This window comes from Syngnathus floridae, chromosome 5 (genome assembly GCF_059516105.1).
Source record: "Syngnathus floridae isolate MCC-2025c chromosome 5, RoL_Sflo_1.0, whole genome shotgun sequence".
In the NCBI taxonomy this organism is placed as follows: Eukaryota; Metazoa; Chordata; class Actinopteri; order Syngnathiformes; family Syngnathidae; genus Syngnathus; species Syngnathus floridae.
Genome location: NC_142417.1, coordinates 15331431 through 15355988, shown reverse-complemented (window position 1 = coordinate 15355988; position 24558 = coordinate 15331431). Strand labels below are relative to the sequence as shown.

General features: G+C 40.9%; 1 protein-coding gene across 1 annotated transcript in view; it reads right to left on the bottom strand.

The window, feature by feature from the left end:
• The window catches only part of tncb (tenascin Cb), a 107645-nt gene that overhangs the window by 53391 nt on the left and 29696 nt on the right, over positions 1-24558 (bottom strand). The gene's annotated exons all lie outside the window — the stretch shown is intronic.

The window sequence follows — 24558 nt, the reverse complement described above, 5'->3', positions numbered from 1 at the left end:
TCCATCCATCCGTCCGTCTGTCCGTCCGCCCACCTGCCCAACCCAACCCAACCCAACCCAACCCAACCCAACCCAACCCAACCCATCCATCCATCCATCCATCCATCCATCCATCCATCCATCCATCCATCCATCCATCCATCCATCCATCCATCCATCCATCCATCCATCCATCCATCCATCCATCCATCCATCCATCCATCCATCCATCTTCTGTCCCACTTGTCCCCACGTGGGTTGTGGGCCTGCCTGAGCCTATCCCAGCAGACTTTGGGCAGTAGGCAGGGGACACCCTGAACTGGTTGCCAGCTAATTGCAGGGCACACAGAGACAAACAACCATTCGCACTCGTAGTCACATCTATGGGCAATTTGGAGTGCTCACTCAGCCTACTATGCATGCTTTTGGGATGAGGGAGGAAATTGGAGTACCCGGAGAAAACCTACGAAGGCATGGGGAGATCATGCAAACTCCACACAGGGAGGGCCGGAGGTGGAATCAAACTCACACCCTCTGAACTGTGAGGCGAACCAGTGCACCAATGTATCACAACAGTAAAGACACAGTACCATAAAGTGTTATGACATATCCTATTCTATGATGAATGAAGTTCTCGTTGGCACAAAGTTGTCTGTGTATTACTGGACACAATGAGCTGGCAATGAAGCTTCATTGTGTAGCTGCCCCTGTTTCTTTCAGCTGGTATGAATGTTTTAAGGCAATTAGGCTTAGTCTCAAGTCACTAGCTTTCAGCTAATGTCGGACTTTTTCTGCTAGCTTCCATGCGTGAGAACTACTTTATTGGAGTCTACCAGTGTAACGTTGCCGCGTCTGCTGGTGGCATAATGGCAAACATATCACAGTTGTCTGCCAACTAATTTTGCAGGTTTTCAACTTGTTTGACCAAAGTGATACGTTTTTTTTTTTAATATGCGGAACAATTATAGTACTGTAAACAGATAGATAGATAGATAGATAGATAGATAGATAGATAGATAGATAGATAGATAGATAGATAGATAGATAGATAGATAGATAGATAGATAGATAGATAGATAGATAGATAGATAGATAGATAGATAGATAGATAGATAGATAGATAGATAGATAGATAGATAGATAGATAGATAGATTTAAAAAAACACAGGACACACAGAGGCTCCAGAAAAAGCTTGTGAGCAATGTGTCATTGCACAGTTCCATTCAAGCCAAGCATCTCTTTATGGTTGCTTTACCACAGTCTGTCTGGGCAAAAGGGTTCAGTCCTGTGTCTTTTCCTCTTTTGTCTGCTCTCATAGGGGACGTGAATGGAAGGTTGGGTCACAAACAAAAGCCCGATCATGGGTCTATTGAGGGGGACAAATGAGCTTAGTTTGGGTAATGTCAGCCAAAAGGAAAGGGAGGTCTGAGGCTCACCTAGAACCGGAACGGGAGGGGAGAAGAGTTCTTCAGAGTGAACAGCTGAGATCCTCCTTCCACACAGCACATGCTCTGTCACTATCTGACAACAACAGGCTCATACAGTTGACGGTGGAGGAAGGGACAGAGCTGATGGGTGGTGAGAGGGAGAGGAACACCAGCTGAAACCGTCAGCTCTGACTGGGGATGTAAACAATGAAAAAAGTAGCAGTAGCCGTGACCCATGAATAATATTTACACCAAATCTGACTGCACGGCGGCGAATATCTTTCAAGCAGGTCAGGGTTCAATCACTTCAACATTTAGCCGAATACAAGTTTGTGATTTCTTTTCATTGATCTGATGCGTAAAGATTCATGAGCCTACATTAATGTAGCTGGGGTCAAATGTCATGTTTTGTGGGATCATGCTGGTTATCTGTACTTTGTCAGATTACAGTATTAATGTTATTGATATGACATTAGATGCAAAACGCCCAAGGTGGTTTGGGTCATTGGTTACATGGATTAATGTTCTGTAAAATGCTAAATCAAATTAAACCATTTAAAAGATTTTCCTTCAGATTAATATAAGACCCTCCTTGAGCTGTCACCTCGTCGTGGTGGTAAGGGATCTGTGAGGGACCAAATCATAGATGCCAAGGGCCGGATACGGCCCGCTGCATCATTTTATGTGGCCCGCAAAGACAAATTTTGCATCGATTTTAACTAAAGCTACAAATTGACCTCACTTTTTAAAAATAGAGAAATTGCTAGCATTTTTTTTTATTATCGTTCATCTTTTTAAACTATTTGATCCGTTTTTACTATTCACTGATTTCAAAACTAGTCATTCATCAGTTTTTTTGTGTAGTCTATACTGTATGTACGTACGTATATAGAAGACGTCATAATGGCCCTCCGAGGGAAACTATGATTACAATGCGGCCTGTATGAGTTTGACACCCCTGGACTAAATGAATCACCCACGATGATGAGGAATAAATATAGACCACATTTTCCTTCATCCAAAGAAAGGTCATTGGGACCCAATTTGGAGCTCAGGAAGAAGGTGGAATTTGATGAACGGCAAGCACCTGGTGGGAACTGGTCGGGCATGGCGCGGAGGCAATGTGGGTCCCGCTTCCCATGGGATCGGGTGAAGTGTGAGCTGGGCAGGAGCCAAAAAGTTCAATCCTTGGCTGTAGTTGCTAAGGAACTGAGCTGGAGGGGTGGATTAAGGTGTGATCTTCAATTCCCACTGGAGCGGTTCACAGCTTGGTGTGAAGCGATTGGAATTAAAATCAACACCTGCAAATATCAGACCATGCTCCTCCGTCAGAAAAGCATGCTGTGACCTTGACTTAGGGATGATATCCTTTCCCACCTGGCTGACAATAGAGCTGATGATCAACAGACAATGTTCGTGATGCAGACTACATCACTCTTTCATGGTGCAGCATGAACTATGTTGAAAGGCAAAACTATAACTCAATTAAAATTTGGTGCCGAATCACAAATCCAGTTTTCTCAGGGTGTTTTAAACATGGAGCAGTCCAAAGACCACACTTTTCACTTATTAAAAGAGTAACTGAGCCCCAACTGTAACTTACATAAACCCACACTTGGGGGTGGAGGCAAGGGAAAACTCTTTCTTGGAAAAAAAACTCAAGAAGACCCAACTCAATGTGGGGCAGCCGTTTGCTTCCACCGGTTGGATTAGAGTGTAGAAAAGGAGAATGACAGAGAAATGACAGAGAGAGAGAGAGAGAGAGAGAGAGAGAGAGAGAGAGAGAGAGAGAGAGAGAGAGAGAGAGAGAGAGAGAGAGAGAGAGAGAGAGAGATAGCGGCCCATCAATTCATCCAATCAGTTCATCAGTGTCTGACACTTGGTGCATTAAGCTACAAAATGAATGAGGCTATAAATCATTCCTTTCTAGACGAGGAAAGATTTGACCTTGCTCTGAAAGTGAGTGTGAGCCTTCCGGACTAATTCAGGGAGATGATTCCGTAGAACAGGTTCTAGATAACTGAAAGTTAGCGTGGATAGATTTACCCATACTTGTCTCTAGAGCAAGATCATGGATACACGTGGTTCCTCCACAGATTGTCCAGGCTCTACTGTGAGAAATGGTAATGCGGGAAGGGCTCAGCACAGCAGTGCCACATCAGAGAAGCCATCTAAGTAGGATGCCTCTTAGACAACTTTTGGTGAGGTATTCTGAACATGTCCCACCAGAAGGAAAGGCCAGGGAAGACACTCTTCAGAAACTTGGTCTTCTCACTGACCTGGGAAATGCAGAACCTCCACACGGAGAGCTGGGTTCAGTGGCTCGGGAGAGGGAATTCAGGGTGGATGGATGAACACATCAATAAAAGATTAGCTATGATTATTACTGTTCTAATATATTTGTGGTTTAAAAGTGCATATCATTTTTGTCATGAGCAGTTACTGCACATTTTTACACAGTGCAATTCCTTGTAGATTAGTTTATCAAATGTCTAATTATAGGACGAGGAGTTGTTTGCATTTGTCTTTCAGAAAGAACCAAAGAAGGACATTGCCAAGCCCAAGTTGCCTTCATAAAGTTCATGCAGTTGATATATTGACATAATGATATGTTTGGCAAAGTCAGAGCGGCAAATGTTTTTCAACACAAAAGGGTGTACTGTAGACAGGTGTTAAACTTCAAAATGTGGTCTTAGCTGGCTGCGTTCCACCCCTGATACTATGTTGGAAGCTGGCAAATTATTGCCTTTCTTGGATGACACATCCAAGTGTTGTTTTGTACTTCTTAAGTGTTCTGTGGTTCTTTTTATGTTTTATGATTGACTGGAGACTAGACCAAAATGTATCCAAAACTTACTTTCAGCATTTCTGCATAAATATATGGCTGCTTCCTCAAGCACACCTAAACATCTGTTTGCTTGCATATTTCACTGTTAGCCGGCGTGTCCGTGCTGTGACAAATGTCCACATAATGTCAGAGACCAGCTGAACACATACAAAACTAATCTGGCTTGCTGCCACCTTCGACCTGCAGTGAGAACCTCCACTAGGAGGATGTGAAACACTGCTGTTAGGACCACTCAAAACACTTCATCTATCAACTGGGAGGACAGGGTGGGGTTTCACCTTAATGTTGCGCCCCATCCAGTGGCAGCCTATTGATTTGAACTTTCTACATCTATCCACCATATATTATAGTGTTACCAGAATGTGGTTGTTTCACCTTTCGCCCTCGCCATTCAGATTTGATTGATTTACATTTGGATTGAATATTCGTCTGTTGCAAACTTTGCAGAAATAGTGAAAGCCAGAATAGTAAACAGAGGAAAAACAACAAACATTGTGCACAACATCAGCATTTAATTTGCCATTAATGAAACAATTGACATGAGCTCCTTTTTAGTGAGCAATATCAAAGAGCGCACAGTAAAATAAGCAAGCTACAAAGCTACATAGTAGCTCAAGACAATAAATTAGAAATAAAAAATCAGGACCACCTCCCTTGCAGTTTCTCAATGTGATACAGATTGTTAGAATTCAACCGCAACACGTCGGGACTAACTGTTTTGACAACTGTGCCATAGTGCCACAGATTTTCCTGAATATATTCTTTTGTTTTCAACGACAATGTTTTTCATCGCCCTTTTCCTGGGATTAAACAAAGTTTTTTTTTATGTCATCTAATGCCAAACACAATTTGATTTTCGTTCTTATGTATTGGTTTGTACGCCACCCAATTCTCTGCAAACTCCCCAGTGGATTTTCTGGTCTACTGGTTGATTACTTGTACTACTGTGAAATGCAAGGGCATATTGTGCTTTTTGCTCAGAGCTATAATCCAGATAAGACATATTGATTGTTTTAAGAGGAAACTCTAAATTGTGGTCTGTATCTGATTGATAGGCCTTTGCAGGTAAATTTTTGGTTCGAAAAAGCGATGGTTGATACTTTGTACTTTGTTTTCAAAATGCCTTTACTTATTTGTTTTTAAATGGCTTTAAAGGGTCAGTTGAGTGAGCTCAACATTGCCATCTATACAGAATGGCTTAATAAATCTACATTATATGTAGTAAAAATGACGTCAGTACTAAAATTCACGCCACTCAAAGAATCTGTAGTAATTTTTAAAATCTTTTTTGGGATGAGATTCACGACACCCTGGCCTGCTGGCTCGGCTTCCTGTTTTTTTTTCAGCTTGTGTACTGTATGTCACAAAAGGGAGGCAAGCATTGTAATTCTGTTCTATTTACTTTTCTTTCCATGATTCCAGGCATGTTCTTCACATTAGCGTATGAGTTGATGTGCAATATTTGTAGCAAATTAGGCAAAAGCTGAACCTCCAGGAGTGTTCAGATTGCACAGACTGTGACATAAGGCGGAAGTGTTTACATTCATTTATGATTGTATGGCTTTGTGTAGTGTTCTGTTTGTTCCATGGGTTGCATTTACTTTACATTACCAGCTCAGTGGCCTAGTAGTAGAGTGTCTGGAGACTGGAAGGTTGTGGGTTCAAACCCCGGCCGGGTCATACCAAAGACTATAAAAATGGGACCCTTTGCCTCCCTGCTTGGCACTCAGCATTAAGGGTTGGAATTGGGGGGTTAGATCACCAAATGATTCCCGAGCGCGGCACCGCTGCTGCTCACTGCTCCCCTCTCCCCCAGGGGATGGATCAAAATCACATGGGGATGGGTTAAATGCAGAGGACAAATTTCACCACACCCAGATGTATGTGTGACGATGATCATCGGGACTTTTGACTTTACAGTCATAATTGGCGTCAGGGCAAAGAGCTCTTCCTCTGCTGCGAGTACCACAATTGAACTATTTTAAAAAAAAATTTGGTCAGACAGGTAAAGTTTTTACCTACTTTACATGTTTTGGCTACTTCCTTTATAAGGCTACAGCCTTCCTCAAAAGCGTCACAAGATGGTGCACAATTGAAGTTGTGACCCGCAGGGGGGCCGAGGACTGGGACGTCTGAAAAATCTTGCTGTGCTGTTTACTGGTGTTTGTGTTTTGTTGCTGCAGTCCTTGTTTGCTTGTGAGAAGGGAACTGCAGATTCCACAAGATCGTCTCACTCAGCAGTGGCCCAGTAACCTGTACCCCCAAAGAGGAGGTCCCCACCCTTTGCCTCTCAATAGACTGTGGTAACAATCTCTTTTTTCTTTTCGTTTTGCAAATTTTGCTGGTTTATTGTCTTTTAGTGGTTTTAGCTCATTTCCTTGGAATGCATGTCTCATCGGGCCTGAATCAGGATACTAACATCAGCTTCATCCTAACAAAGGCCTCAGCAACTTCCTGCTGTTGCTGAGCAAGTCACGGGAGCTGTTGAGGCATTTCTAGACAGCAGTCACTAATCAGTCCTATCTTTTTAAATCACAGTATAATTTGGTGTTGCGGCAATGGATAAAATCCGACTGCCAGGAAAAAAAATCATAGGTACGCAACCACCCACTCTTGAGGACATGCTGCAAGAACTGAAACTAAATTCTCGTGGAGCCTCCACATTGTGGAGCTCCTTCCATAGACGCTATCAAAATATGCACATCATAATCAGCTGATTCATCATGCTTGTAATTAGCCTTCTAAACAGTTAAGTCATAATTCCATAGTGGCATTTTACCAAGTTTACACATCTCTGTTGCACAGTATGTATTAGTATGTTCATTATTGTATCTGTGTCTCTGCATTATTTGCATAACTGATGTTGATCAAAATTTCATACCACTAGACCAGTGGTTCTTAACCTGGGTTCGATCGATTCGGTCTCAGGGGTTTGACAGAGCCTCCACTGCGGAGGTCGGAACACACCTGATTAATCATGTAAATTCGTGATGACGCACATCTGAACTGGTCTCGCAAAGGCAACAGCAGAGGTCACACTGATTTGCAGTGTTTTGTTGCGAGTTCATGCATTGTGTTGGTTTTGGACTTTGAACAAGGAGACTTGTTACTGGTGTTTGTGTTTTGTGCACCAGCAAAAAACATCTATGTCTTGAATTAAAAAAAAAAAAAAGTTTTATTTTTCACTAATAAGGGGTTCGGTGAATGCGCATATGAAGCTGGTGGGGTTTGGTACCTCCAAGAAGGTTAAGAACCACTGTACTAGACACTTTAAAGAGCTTAAATGTTCAATCAATTAAGCACGCTGCAAGTTTTGCACAAGTGTCATTGTATCACAATTACCACACTACTGCTCACATTACATTGCTTGACACCTGCCTGCCATTGTTTATTTACTATGCCACACTAATTGTATATTCACAGTGCTTGAAGTCTCTTTGTATTTGTGTTATGTCCTAAATGTTCATTTTGGTTTGTTGCTGTAATACTAAAGTAGATCAATCTAACAGAAAACAAATCCATTGTGTTGTATTTTTGAACATGCTTGTCCTAAAAAAGATTATTCTGATCTTGATATCGATGGTTGTGCTTTTTAATATGCAAACAAAATGTCTTACTAAAGCTTGATAAAGCTTTACTCCTAGTCTGTTAAAGATCTATTCATGTTTGCCAAGTTTGATGGTACAAAAGCTGATGGGGAAGTGAATGGGAACAGCACTAAACACTTATTAGTGATAAAGGCACAACTCTGGTGGCCTTCAAGTCTGCTCTATTTATTCAAACAACCTGTCAGGCATGTTAAAGAGAATATACTATGTTTGGATTTCCCCACTGTACTTAATTATAAAGTATCACCCAAAAAAATCTTGCAAATTACATTCAAACATGACAACCAAAAATAATACTGGGTTAATTACGTGAGTTACAAATTAAAAATTTGGGACCTATATCATCCAAAGAATCAGCAACTAATGGGGAGATTTTAGAGGTTCAAACATAGATGAGAAACTTACAGTCAACACAGCTTGATGACCACTTGGTCAATATCATGACATCCAATACATGCAGTGTATTAAAAATTCTGCCTTTACAAAGATAACATTGTACTGAGAGATATGTTTAGAGGATGTGACTCTTCTATGTGACCAGTTGAAATAATGAAAAAGACAACTCTTATTATGAGACCTGATGACCATTCACCAACACCTCTCTCAAAAAGGAGCATTAGTACATTTAAAAAACACAATTATTGGATTGCATATAATTGTATTTTGCAAGTGGTCATAATGCTGCGGTTTATATGCATGATGTAGTCATGCTAACTGACCAGTGGTTTGGCGATCCTTTTTACAATGCGCTCTGTAATTAATTTTGGACAATTTATTACGGCACAGCTGAATATCTCTGAATACCACAGCACAGTGATTGGAAAATATGGCACATGAAGATGTTCTTGGTGAACATCATCACCAAAAAGTGGCCTAATATTGCAATAATGAGGTCAACCACTACATAAAGACCATTAAAAGCTTTGAAAAAAATGTCTCTGTTTAGATCTCCTGTCCAACCAGCTTGAGATAAGGAGCTCCAAGAGATCTTTCTTTCTGCATGCTAAAGGAGCGCATCATCAACTCACATAAGATCCTTATCGCCTTGCCGTGAATGGCGGCATAGCTGAATGGACTGTGCAAACTTGGAAGCGTGTGATGAAGTATCTCAAGGACAAGGAACACGGTAAAGACGTCATAATTTCCTGTTGACCTACAGAAACACCACACACAGCACCACAAGGCCATCTGCTGCAAAGCTCATGTTGAAAGAAGCCCTGTAACAGACCTCTCTCCTGCTGAAGCCATCAGGAGAATGAATTGAAGCGACTCAATATATCAATTGAGACTGACAACCTACTCAGCATCTCAATCTTTAGAATATTAATATGCCTTTTACAAATTTGGTGCAAATAGAGATAACCCCCTCTGGATCAGTAAAGGGATTGAGACAGTCTACCCTCAGTCCTTCATCACACCAGATTGTTTTACCTGGTTGGGGGTGTTAAGTTAAAAAAAAAATACGGATGCAATATATTACCATCTGGGGGTCTTTGTGCCCCTGCTGTGTCTTATGTCATCATCAAATAGTTTTCACTCACAAAAAAACAAATGTGAACATTAACTAGGAAGTGGGTGCGTTAAGTGAATTTGAATAGTAAATTAGTCAGATACTGAGGTTTAAATGTATATTATTGTGTATTATGAACCCTCGCCGTGACGCATGGCAAAAAAACGAAAGCCGTTTTTCTCAGAGATCATTGGCTGTCGGATAATATTTTGTACGACACTGCATTAACCGGACTTGAACTTCATTCTACCCTTGGCTAGAATGCAGAACGGTATCCTGGTTTATGCTACATTTGTAGCAACTGAGCCAACCCAATGTAAATGGCGCCTGTTTGCCCTACCTGAGTGTACTTTATTAATACCTGACTCACATAAGATGTGTTACACTGACACTGATCCCACATGTCAAAATAACTTTATAAAAACAATACGGAACAATGGACGTTTTTTTATTTAATACGATCATGCCATAGTGTGATCACACAACTCTCCATTAGCACAGGAAGCAATCCAAATATTTTATCCCCTTTTTACAAATCAGCATCCATGTTGCACATCTGAATGCCACCATCACAACAGCCAGAAATTGTAAATGCTGAAGGGAGAAAGTGCAGCTCAAGGTTGCTTGCTGCTTTGCCTGTTCAGGATAATGATTACGCACTGCAGAAGTGCACTCTTTGAAACAGTAGCACAGGAATGTAATGGCTTCCATATGCGGGTTACACACAGGTACAATTTTGCTCATTCAAAAAGAAGAACACATTGTTCTGCCATCAATCTTTTTAAGCTAAATATATTCACGCTGCCTTAAACACACTGTTTACGATTAAAACACATGTATATGATGTGTACATGCTTTCTACAAATTCCTCTGCTGCGTGTGTTCTGGCATGGACATCTAATGCATGCATGTTCATGTTGCTTACACAAGTATGGTCCACAGAGAGGACAAGCTATAGCTTCTGTACCAGAAGCATATAATTATTGAGGCAGCTCTGAGAAGAGAGCAGAGAGCCTGCTGGGTAATTGCCACTAAGAGTGTGAAAGGAAGTATGGCTCCTTTATTTTCAGCACTTATTCAAATGAATCAACTCAAGAAACCGAGTTCAAAAGACATACTCTATGTAACGCATATCCTGCTGTGCGTTTTTCTGCCAGAAATAAAGGACACTCTTAGACATGTTTGATAAATGATCTCTACATCTCCTGCTATATTCCAAGATAGTAGCGGTTGATTGATTGGTTGATTGATTGATTTATTATATTTAGTAATATAAGTCACATTGCAAACAACCATTAACATAAAATAAAACCACACACACACTCAGAACTGTGTAGACACACACACACACACACGTACACACGTACACACACACACACACACACACACACACACACACACACATACACATACACATACACATACACATACACATACACACACACACACACACGCACGCACACACACGCACGCACACACACAAAATGAAAAATAAAAGAAACAATTACATCTGAGAAGGCAAACCCTAACAAGTAAATTAACCAGCAGGGATTGAAGTGGTCTAAGATGGTCAGGTTATTCCGTAATGACACTATTCTGCTACTACAAAAAAATATTTCCCAAGGTCCAATTTAGAACGTTTAACCTGGAGTTTGAATTACGACAAGGATGGCTAAACCTTTGTTTTAAGAGTACCCAGAGATGCCAGCCAGTCTACGAATGAATAAACATTTAATTCAGTGTCTTGTTTTAAATTAGGGCACCAACCCATAAATGTAATTGTGTCCGTGCAGAACACTCTTATACTCTTCACTGTCTTTCGGCCAACTTTGGGCAACTTAAATCATCAGTACTACTCGGGGGGCCACATACACATGGACTACACACTTCCTGACCAGATGTATGACACAAATTTTATTTTAGAAATGGACAAAATATCTGATTATGTGCAAAATGTACACTCTTACATCATTTCATTTTTTATAATACAATTCTTAATGCATGTAAAAAATATCCACTATCCTCCAGTGAGCAACAAAGGGTTTGAAGAATAGGCTACAACTAAATAATTACATACTATCATTTTTTTTCCAGTGCAAAGGTTTCTTGCATAAAAACTATAAATCAAGGGCGGCATAAAAATGAACAAGAAACCAACATTAAGTGCAAGAACTCACTTTGCTCCTTTTTTTCCAAACAAAAATCATCCACCCATCCATGCAAACTCCACACAGGGAGGGCCGGAGGTGGAATCGAACCCGCACCCTCCTAACTGTGAGGCAGACGTGCTACCCAGTGCGCCACCGAGCCGCCTAAACAAACAAAAATCAACTCATTCAAAATTGTAATATTCTTGGCTCAAAACAGTTGTGATTTCTAACAGCCATCTTTTTGCTGGTGTGAAATTCAGTTACTTTTTGTGAATCTTCCATAATTTTTGGAACAAATACTGAAAGAAATTGGACATATGCATGGTGGTAGGATGTTGTGTGGTGTGGCGTTCCATAGAGTTCCACATGACGCCAAGATATGGGCCAAAAAAGTGCGTCACCAGGAACTCCTATCTATATGACGTATGTTTATTCTCTCTTATTGTCTCTGATGTAAGTAAGAAACCACAAATAAAAAAACGATGGACAAGGCATAAAAGTTAGTTTAGCTATGACATATTTTGTTGGTTTGTCTCTCGGGCACCACATAAAACCCCTTTTGTGATGCTTTGCAGCAACCGATAGATGTTTGTCCATCTATCAAGGAAGCGACTATTATTTCATGAAGGCAGTCATGCAATTCTTCTTACCAGCCCAATATAATTGTGATAATTATTATAATTAACAATCCTATTAGATGACTGCTGGACTTGACATGGTTGATGCAAATGGAGGTCTACAGACGTTTCACTAGGCTTTTTTTTCATGTGAAATTTTGTTAATCATTTCTTGACTCCTATCTTTTTAACCAAGTTACCCCCCCACCCCCTTGTTTTAAGGTTATAAATAAATGTTTGTAAAGTGACAAGAGAACAGTGAAAGCCGTGTTTTTAAAAGACAACTGATACATATAAAGCAAGGAAGAACTGTAAGCTTTTTGTACCTATTCAGCTTTTGTGACATGTCACGTTGTCCAAATAACACAAATCAATCTGCCTTTTTCTATCGGTTGTGGCCTCTTCAAAGCATAACCAAGTAATTACAGCACAAGATGCTAAATACATGGGCACACACAACCAAATATGCACACACACACGTACACACACAAACTTTACACTAACACGTGCCTTGACAAGTCAATAGAATCTGAAACATCCCTCAAGATCTCAGCAGTGGCAAATGTTAGTGACCTGGAAGACATAAGTTGCTATTTCATACTAGTAACGGAACAGTCGAACGTTATTTTTTTTTTTTGCATTTACCATCCTGATATTTTATGCAGATAAGTATTCTTTATTATTAAGGCAGAACAAAAAAAAGAAAAACACTCCGTTCAGAGAGAATGTAAATGTTAATCAGGAAGTGCGTGTCCGTACGTTTAGTGAATGTGAATAGTCAATTAACCAGTTGATGAGATCGTCAACCCAGGTTTAGGTCGCCACTGGTGGTTTTGTATGGCAGCGCAATAACTGACTTGGATTGATTTGGCTACAATAAAGTGTGGGATCCTGGTTGAAGCAAGTCATTTTAAACAAAACTTTTTGGCGTTATTGCAGATTTTGTTGAAATGTGACAGCTTGCGTGCGACTGACGGATGTGTATGTGGGATGTGTGTATGGAGAGTGCGGATGTGTGTGAAGAAATGGTCTGGCGGAGGAGGCCTAGTTGATTGCGTGCGGTTGTGAACATGGGGCAGATAAAAACTGCCAAGAGACTATTTCCCAGTGGTGTGTATTGTTGGGCGTTAATGATGTGTGATGATGTGACCCTGTCGGCAACTCCGGCCTTGGAGAAAAATCTCCCTTGCATCCCCTGACTACAGTTTGGCGCCAAGTAGAAATGGATAACATCAATGAATGTGAGGCTCTTTAAGGCTCAATGGCAGCCACTGTATGGTGTAGATATTAAGATGCAATCCACCATTTGAATCAAATTGGATTTCATATCTGACTTTTGTGTTTTCCAACACAGAGGGACAATGGACGAAATGGTGACATCCTTTTCAGTAATGAGGATAGACGGGTGGTGGAGGGCCGATAAATAAGTTTGAATAAGGATGGGCAAATGAGGACTCATGGTTGCCCATTTCATGGACGAAGGACAAAGGACGAACCGACAAAATTTCTTGCCTTTCTCTGTTGGAAGCAAATGCTTTTGAGACTGCTTTTCTGACATATTATGGAAATGGGGTTAGGATATAGTTGACTCTGTACATAATAACACAACCTCAAAAATATGTCTGCTGCATGTACCAGTACACAGATCTGCACACTAATTTGCACTTGTACTTCGATCACTCGCTGATGAGCTGTCAGCTTCATGAGGGAAAACATAATCCATGCCATCTTTGTAGGGGCTTTAAAGTTTGCCTTACTATTTATAGGTTCATGGCTCAAGTGCAGCCACTAGTTCTGTACTTAGTTGACATCTGTACTTGCCACGGGTAAAGCAGTACGTACATGCGTGGAGGTAGCATGAGACAAGACAACTCCAGCGAAAAATTAGGTAATTATAAAAACTGCCAAGAGACTATTTCCCAGTGGTGTGTATTGTTGGGCGTTAATGATGTGTGATGATGTGACCCTGTCGGCAACTCCGGCCTTGGAGAAAAATCTCCCTTGCATCCCCTGACTACAGTTTGGCGCCAAGTAGAAATGGATAACATCAATGAATGTGAGGCTCTTTAAGGCTCAATGGCAGCCACTGTATGGTGTAGATATTAAGATGCAATCCACCATTTGAATCAAATTGGATTTCATATCTGACTTTTGTGTTTTCCAACACAGAGGGACAATGGACAAAATGGTGACATCCTTTTTAGTAATGAGGATAGACGGGTGGTGGAGGGCCGATAAATAAGTTTGAATAAGGATGGGCAAATGAGGACTCATGGTTGCCCATTTCATGGACGAAGGACAGAGGACGAACCGACAAAATTTCTTGCCTTTCTCTGTTGGAAGCAAATGCTTTTGAGACTGCTTTTCTGACATATTATGGAAATGGGGTTAGGATATAGTTGACTCTGTACATAATAACACAACCTCAAAAATATGTCTGCTGCATGTACCAGTACACAGATCTGCACACTAATTTGCACTTGTACTTCGATCACTCGCTGATGAGCTGTCAGCTTCATGAGGGAAAACATAATCCATGCCATCTTTGTAGGGGCTTTAAAGTTTGCCTTACTATTTATAGGTTCATGGCTCAAGTGCAGCCACTAGTTCTGTACTTAGTTGACATCTGTACTTGCCACGGGTAAAGCAGTACGTATATGCGTGGAGGTAGCATGAGACAAGACAACTCCAGCGAAAAATTAGGTAATTAGTAAGAAAAAACATAGCATTCTATAATTCTTGGTCCATGGGATAATTTAGGCTATCCTGACAAATATTTAGGATATCAAAGCTCTGGCAGTCAGACAAAAAGCCATACATGTTTCTATTATTGAGTATAAATCTATGTGGGAATTAAAATATGTGAAAACATGTTACATTAGATTTAGTTCAAACCATGTTATGGTCATTAAAAATGCTGATTTGAAGCACATGATACCGCTAGACATTTTAGAGTCCCTGCCAGCCCAAAAGAAAACTGTGAGGTCTTGGCAGCTCTGCCATATTTGTTTTGCTTCTTCATGTAAGTGGAGTGGGTGCCACAAACAAATCAAATGTGACTTAAACTGAATATGAGACGGAACTGTGGCTGTCCTTAAGGTTGAAACAGGCTGAGTATAAGTCTGGTGGATCCACGGATTAGATGCTGGAAATATACAGCTTGCTTCGGGCGCTGGCAACCCACGCTACGACACTGAGTGGACACATCCAGACATTTTGACTTACTGGTATTTCCAGGCATAGGGTGTTCAAGCAAAATATCTGTGCCTCTGTAAATCAATGTTAGACGAACACGGACTGCAGAAAAGCAAGGCAAGAGCCTACTTGTGTCAGTGAGTCAATCAATATTCTACCACTCATGCCGAGACTGCGAACAGGGCTAGTAAACCAGAAAACTGCAACTAAATTGGGTATAGCATGAAGCCGGCAGGGGGTTGCGAAATCCAAATATTTTCAGGAGTTGATGTTGGCAAACTCAGCCTGCTGTGGCTTTGCTGCCTTGCAGTGTGATCCCATCCCACTGGGCCAAAGCAAAATTCAAAAGCGTAAACTTGCGCACACTTCGAGCAGACCACACAGAATACAAAATACACCTTCTCCTTCAAGGACCCTAAATAATTCTGCAGCATCCCTTAATGACGTGTGTCTAATTGAGGTAAAGCTATGCATCGGATAGTTTGAATATCACTTTAAAAACTGGCAATATAAGCATATACCTTGCCTTTTCATCAGTCTAAGTTTTGTATACTGTGCTTCTTTGGGGATTGACAAGCCCTTCTGTTTCACCACTCCCATTACAAGTGTGAGTGGCTCAATCTGTGACATATATGAATGAAGCCTTTACATTAGGTTATGGCCTGAGTCCTTGGATTGAATAGATAGAGACCTGTGCTTTCCTCACAGTGATTTCAACTTCTTTCCCCTTCAACTAGCATATACACAATCAGGCAAGTGCCTGTCGAGAAGTGATACAAAGAGCTTAGTGTGTGAATGTGTAGGTGAAGAAAAGAGTGACAGGAACGATGTTTATACAGTAGGTCTGTCAAACCAAACACAGACACCAAGACTCCTGGCTTAACAGATGGTAAAAAGACCTTACAGTATGGCTTTTCTGGAGATTTTTGCCATGTCGCAACAGTGGATTTCAAAGTTTTAGTTGGATTAAGGGAATGCAGACTTAGTGATTAGTTGCATTTGAGTCATGACATAACAAAACCACAGTGTGACCGGAGGCAAGTGAAAAATCACTCTCAATTGCGTTTCAGTGTTTACACTACTGAAGAAAATGCAAAACATTTGCTTAAAAGAAATTAAATTACGAGAGAGAGAGAGAGAGAGAGAGAGAGAGAGAGAGAGAGAGAGAGAGAGAGAGAGAGAGAGAGAGAGAGAGAGAGAGAGAGAGAGAGAGAGAGAGAGAGAGAGAGAGAGAGAGAGAGAGAGAGAGAGAGAGAGAGAGAGAGAGAGAGAGAGAGAGAAAGAGGGAATGTATGAGTACCACCACCTGTTTGTCTTAAAGACACTCCAGTATCCCCAAGTGCTTTAATGCATGGGTATATTGTTTAAATTCAGTCAAATCAGGACTGAGACAATGTTGTAGATGGCTCGTCGCTCCAAAAGAAAAACACATACTGGTGGTTGAAATCAACCCCGTGGGGCCTTTTCAATGTAGCCATATACACATTTCCTCACCAGCTGGTTCACTTGAACTTATATTTCAATGCCTGGTTTTGATCTACTTTGACTAAACATAGAAGTCATGTGTGCTCCTGCTAATTCAAAACAGGTTTGGCTCTCTTGCAATTTGTACCTTTTTGTCTCATAAACTCACGTGAACCCTAAAATCCATCATTCGACTGCAATCGAAAGGAGTGGTTGGAAGTGGCAGTATTACATTGTTAAGGGCACTGAGGCATGGGCTGATTGAGGGTTTCTACACAGACGCTGTGATGACATGTCACACCAAAGCTTGGATTGATCACACAGCTGCTTTGCTGTGCTCTCCGTCCCCCTGTACCATCTGTTTAAAGCCCCTATCTCGAGCAATTCCCCATTATTGGGTAAGCATTTTTTAAAGTTGAAGTATTGTCCTATATTGTTACCATTCTCATCACATGTCAACATAATTCTTTTTCTACTCATCCTGAAAACAAGAAAGGTGATGGACTTTTCACCCAACAATGACCTTCTTTGACACACAGATAGCCTACATATTTTTTTATTTAGCTTTATCAGAGGAACTACCAGTCTGGACAGTTTATATACACATACATTTAAGTGATATTTTCTATTGCTAGATGATAACTCAATGCTGTTATTGTGTTTATGTTTTTGTAGTAAAGCCAAGGTAAACATTTGATTTCAGTGTAGTAGTCTTTGGAGTACTTATTTAATTACAAGCTATTGCCTCTCTGGGAACCTGACCATATAATGCAATATAAGAGTGCCATGGAGCTGCACCATATGCTGGGTGATAAAAAAGATTATTATGCCATTGGATATTTGAGACGTGGGAAAATCTCAATTAGTTTACATCTTTATCACTGGAATATAAACAGTTATTTTTATGTGGCCCTTTTGACCTTTGTTGGCTGGATTCCCAAATGAATGCTTAAAAAACTGCTGAGATTTTCGGAACAGATTCAAAATGTGGAAAAAAGTCTTTCACGCTTTCCGGAGGGTTAAGTTTACCCAATGATTTTCTCAGCCCAAACGTTACTTTGCAAGAAAAGCATGAGATCAGAGAAGATAAATGTACCGTCAATGGCTATTAAAATGTTATGACACAAACTCCAATGAACTCAACACATTTTATCAGGAGAAATCCATCCATCCATCCATCCATCCATCCATCCATCCATCCATCCATCCATCCATCCATCCATCCATCCATCCATCCATCCATCCATCCATCCATCCATCCATCCATCCATCCATCCATCCATCCATCCATCCATCCGTTTTCTGTACCGCTTTGTCCCCACGGGGGTCGCGGGCGTGCTGGAGCCTATCCCAGCAGTCACCGGGTAGTAGGTGAGGGACAACCTGAACCGGTTGCCAGCCAATCGCAGGACACACAGAGACGAATAACCATCCACACTCAGACTCACACCTCGGGGCAATTTGGTGTAATCAATTAGCCTACCAAGCTATGTTTTTGGGATGTGGGAGGAAACCGGAGTGCCCGGAGAAAACCCACACGGGCACGGGGAGAACATGCAAACTCCACACAGAGAGGGTCGGAGGTGGAATCAAACCAGCACCCTCCAAACTGTGAGGCGGAAGTGCTAACCAGAGCCGCCATATATATATATATATACGTATATATAATCTTATAAACAATTTAGGTCTCACATTACTAAGTTATGTGCGATTGCATTGGAAATTTAATAAAGCTCAGTTGCCGACATTTGAAGGATGTCTTGCAGGTTGTGGGTTCAATCCTCATCCTTGGTGACCATGTCAAAGTGTCCTTGAGCAAGACACTGAACCCTGAATTGCTCCCAGTGGCGCCTGGCAGCACCTTTCATGGCAGCAGCCCCCACTGGTAGAATATCTTAATTTCGTTGTGCATCAGTTGTTCCATGACAATAAAGTCATTCTATTATCTCTATCTATGTGGCCCAGTTTCCTTATTCATAGTCATAATTATTATTTTTTGCTGGTTCATAAACCTGATGGCTTGTCTTTGATTACAATGATAGTACAGCCATCTGATTTTGACCTGAATGCACCAACCAGACTTGGTTCATATGATGAAAACATTATTTTCATTATCCAAGAGTGTCAACCCTTTTCAAAGTGACAGTGATAAATTTTCCTTGGTAGCATTTCATGTGTCGTCACTCATCTTCAGCACAAAGTGAATAAAGCAAGAAGTGTGCTTTACGTGGATAGACTGCCACTTCCCTCAGCCAGCATTTTTACTGGCTTGTTATAAGGATCATTCCTGGGGATTGTAAAAGTGTATTTTTGATTGAATTAAAACATGAATCAACGCAATGATCTAAACAGTTTATTCTGTTCCCCATGTTTTCTATCCTGTGACTACAAAGGTCTACTGTGCCCTGCCTCTCACCAATCAGCTTAGACAGGCGAGATAGACTAGGTATAAATATAGTAATGTGACCGACAGGTAACCTTTCTTGGGTGCACGTTACACCTTGATGACTTTAGTATTCATGAGTAGCAGTTATGCTGTAGAATTCATGACCAGTCACTCAAATAACTGCCTTTGTAAGTGATACCTCCTCAGATTGTGGAGATGTATTACAAGACAATGACCAGTAACAGACTCTACTGTAAAAGTACCTGCAGTCCATAAACACCCAGGCTTTAGATGAGGTCTGTCTTGAGGGGTGCTGTAAATCATATTTATAAGAATCTGAGGTTAGAATGCATTTATTGGGGGTTTACCCTCTGCCTGTGGCAGTGATACATACACTGTATTATATTACGTGAAGACCTGCATGAAAACAATGTGCATGTTTTCCACCAACAGTAGCAAGGTTTATCTATGCTGATGAAGCATGCAGTTGGGGTTGAGACACAGGTGTCAAACTCAAGGCCTGGGGGCAGATATGGCCCGCCACATCATTTTATGTGGCCCGCGAAGACAAATTGTGCATCAAATTCATTTTTAATAATATCTTTTCTTTTAGATATTTGACCAGTTTTTACTCGTCTGATTTGAAAACGAGTTATTTGTCAGTTTGTTTTGTAGCAATCATAATGGCCCTCCGAAAGAAGCTATGACTATAATGCGGCCCGCGAAAAAAACGAGTTTGTCACCCCTGGGTTGAGACATTAATGCATGCGTTGTTTCAGTATCAACACTATATTTTTCTCATGAGTTTATTGTCTGGTTAAAAGATATCACAGTGTTGACTTTTGAGACTGTCTGAATGCAAACAGTATGTGTATAATCCCTGCCCTCTTTATACTGTCTATGGCCTTAACCATTACGCCAATTACAAGTGGTTATTAGGATAATGAGATCAGTTTATGAAGCCCCTCAACTGTATTTTAGAAAGAGTGAAACAAACAACAATATCTGTTTGGATAGTGGAAGAGAAGCCACAGTGAGCGTAATGACAGCAAACAGCAGGTGGGCTGGCAGGTTGCTCTGACACACCAGGCTACTGGCATTGCAGCCTACCATATGACCTTCAGCACATCATCATTTGGCCATTAACCAGGCTGAGCGGGAGAAGGGCAATGCTCTAACTGCTACTTAGTGAGGGTCCACTGTGGAGCCAAGTCTGCTCACTGACACCAAGTTTGGTATTAAGTGCATCACATTGTACTTTGTTACATAATACTGTAATTCTTTCATATAAGCAAAAAAGGGATATTTAACAAATGAAAAATCAGAAAATGAATAGATTTGATTGGAAAAAATAAAATATAATCAGTATGCATTCTGGAACGCAATGAAACTTGACAGTATTGCTTCTCAAATTTTGCCCCAGTTACAGATTTGGATCAATCTTAAAATATTTTATGATTGCAATCGTGATTTTTTTTATGAATGATTGATGTTATTTTGTCATCAAAATGTATTTTTTAAAAGAACTGATGTACAAACATAAAAACATAATTAATTAAAAAACTGATTTGAAAAAAAAACTGTGTTGATTTAATTTTATCTGATGGACTGTCATCAATAGGTGAATGAGGAAGCAGTGAGAAGCCCTTTGAGAACAAAAAAGTGCTATACAAGTACATTTACCATTTCATTAAGGAGTTGCACAAAATAATTTGAATTTAATTTGACTACCAATAATTTATTTAGGTAGACTATATTATCCATCCATCCATCCATCCATCCATCCATCCATCCATCCATCCATCCATCCATCCATCCATCCATCCATCCATCCATCCATCCATCCATCCATCCATCCATCCATCCATCCATCCATCCATCCATCCATCCAGCCATCCATCCATCCAGCCATCCATTAGCTGCCTCTCCTCACAAGGGTCACGGGCGTGCTGGAGCCTATCCCAGCTGACTTCGGCAGTAGGCGGGGTACACCCTGAGCTGGTTATCGACTCAACATGTATAAATCCAGATCATTCTGTGTGCAACCGCTTGAGAAAATAAAATTTGTGTGTAAAAAAGAGTGTAATAAAAAACGGAATACAACACACCCGTTTTAACATTACCATATTTTCCACACCCTGAGGCGCAGACTCAGTTTCGGGGTCTATTTTGTATGTAATCCACAAATAGGGCGTACTGTATTATAGGGCGCATTACTATTACGTCTGTATGGCGGAAGCCGCACAAAACAACAGATTTTGGAATTCGGTCCACACAAAAGATGCACCATATGAAAAGGCGTACCTTCGTTTTTTTGAGAAAATTAAAGGCTTTTAAGTGTGCTTTATGATGCTGAAAAATACACTCTACTGTGTATTTTCCTTTTCCCGTATGTTATCAACACTAATTGAAAGCTAGTAAATCTATGAAACCACGTTTAACTCTTAACTGACTGATATAAAAGTTGTTGTGATTTTCTGTGGCACAAACCAGAAAAGTCTTGCCCTGAAAAAGACCATTAAAAGGATATAGCTCTAACTTGAACAGTAAGCGTCTCTTCAAGAGTGTGTCACCCTGCAGCTGGGAAGTGCTGTTCTAGAGTGATGGGAGTCTGAATAATGCGGCCAATTGTTCTGTGTGAATGAGAAGGAGTTGGCACCAATTGGGTTCTTCTGGCAGACTATCCTGAGGCAGAGTGCCACCTTCTCTTTGGGGGAGCAAGAAGGGCGGAAAAAGTGATGAGAAACAGAGTCTTCCTTCAGAGAAATACAAGACAAAGGGGGCAAGGAGAATTCATTCATTCCAACACTCTCAGGGTTTCAGTATTTGCTGACAGGAAAATAAAATCCCCACAAAGGAACTAAAAGCAGGCTGAAGCCGTGGTGTTGTCAGCTCTTTCGATCAAAAGCGGGCCTTTAGAACGGCTTGTGCGGCTGGAAAAATGGTCAAAGAGAAGAATGGCAAGGTGTTTTTCCACTTACTAACACTAAAATAAATGCCAACAGAAACTGACTAACTGTAGTAAGTTAAAGTCTCGTTAATGCCGAGTCCAGCTAGAGCTGCAGGTTTTGCCAGCTCCCACTGCCAAAATGCCAGCAAAATTACTTGGATGATTCACGAATACGTTGAGATTATGGGTTACACAAGGCTGGGTTTAGCCTGAAAGGACTTCTTGACTTTCTTCAGAGGAAATCCCTCTTTAGAGCAAATCATGGAAAAATGTTACTAAGACAGGGAGACTACTGGTCTCCTAACTAGGTCACTAGATCAAGTCAAGCGAGAATCAGGAAGCAAGAGGTGGCTGAATGCAGCGCCACAAACCACTTAGCCGCGCCAACCCCCAACACACACACACACGCACGCACACACACACACACACACACACACACACACACACACACACACACACACACACACACACACACACACACACACACACACACACACACACACACCACAGGAGATCTTGTTAAGAGGTGTTACAGAAAACGATGAGGGGAAATAGTTGCTAAACCAAGCCCAATGGCTAATTTAAAACATCTGCACTCAATGACGTGCACTGCATGACAGACACTGGCCAACTATGGGTAGCAGAACAGTCCTTGATGTCACTACAGAATTTGTTGTTAAAATCATCTTGAAAAAGTGGAACTATTACAGCAGACTGAAAATGCCCTTTCTTTCTTAGAGGTCAGGAATCTCAAGTCACTGCAATATCAACATACCTTGCAAACATACCCCCTAAGACCAGATCTTTCTATGAGAAGGTCCTTTATTTAGTAAGTGTTTCTTATTCTTGATTATTATTATTAGTTAAGAGGCCCTAGGTTTAAATCTCAGCTCAGGCTGTGTGGCGTTTCTTCCTGTACTGCGTGGCGATGCCACTTCATCCCGCATTCCACAAACATGCGTGGTCGGTTGACTGAAGACTTAATTGCCAATTGACTGTGGTTGATTGTCACTAGATCCCTTGCAATTGAAGGCTGACCATGCAGTCCCCCATTTTACTTGACCAAAAATGCACAAAAATCATGTGGATAAATAAATAATGTCTCTTAACACACAACAATGTCCATGAGGAAATCTGACTGTACTTATTTATAACATACCCTCTCACGTACACCCGGAAATATTTTTTACCACAAATAGAATACATCATTACACTGTTAAGTTACTGTGCAGTTAATGGACTTTTCAACCAGATATTTACCTACTTTTTTAAGAATTGTGATGGGTTTATTAACGTGTGCTTCATTTTTCATACTTTTGTATTATAATTATACAACAATAATTATAATAACCGAACCAGAGAGCGAAGCTGTTCTCATGTCGGGCTGCTGAGTTTCACGTTCATGTAGTTAGACTTAAGTCATCCATTGGTTTGCAGTGTGGTTTAATGATTTTCGTAATGGGTCATTAGGTCTCAAAGAGTCAAAAGGGCTTTCTTCAGGAACCTCGAAGTCTGCCAACGACAAGGAGTGTCATAGTCATTTGTGGCTATGGAAGGTTTTTGTTGTATCCTGGAAAATACTTCCACCTCCACTAATGGTGTAACCAGAAATGTTTGCACCATGGAATAAGCAGAATTTCCTTAGAGCTTGACCCCAAATAGTCTTTGGATTTGCCTACTGCAGTAGGTCTCGTAGTATGCTATATTGTATGTTAATAATCTATTATATGACTATTATATTAAGTTAAAGTTCCACAGAGAGAAATACAATGACAGTCCTCTAGATGAATGTATGTAGTTATTCCATCAGCCTTCAGTTTACCGGAAGCCTGACTGAGATCAAAGTTGGGTTGATGGAAAGCAGAGCTTAGAATTTAGGCTCTATCCTCTAAAGATGTAAGCATATGCGTGCTGTCTGCTGAGCCTATATCATCACCCCGAAGGCCACCTACCCTTAAGTGGAGCAGAGCCTGAGGGCATGCAAAGGTAACGTGTGTATGGCAAGGCACTCCAATCAACTGGCTGCGAGGGCCTGGCACTGCTGAATGGCCATGGTTTCCTCTGCCTGAAGCTATTTCCCAAGCTTTGTTGTGCCCGTTATCTTTGGTTGCAGATAATCCTGTATTTGCTGCGTGGATCACAGCTGCTTTGCCAGGAGCCTACCATCAGCTCAGTATGAATGTTAAACTCATTACATATTCAAAAGGAAACTAAATCTCCTGCATATCTCGTTGCTTGAGGGGCGTGTGCATGAGTACTTGCCCATGAATGTGTGTGTCTGTGTGCATGTGTGCAGAGCTTTGGTCTACTCCATTTTCAAACTGGCTAGGCTACTGTTTTCAACGCATATTTCATCTTCCGCTCTATCCTTACTTCTGATTGCCACAGGAAACAGATTGACCCCAAACTTTAGTTTGTCTGTT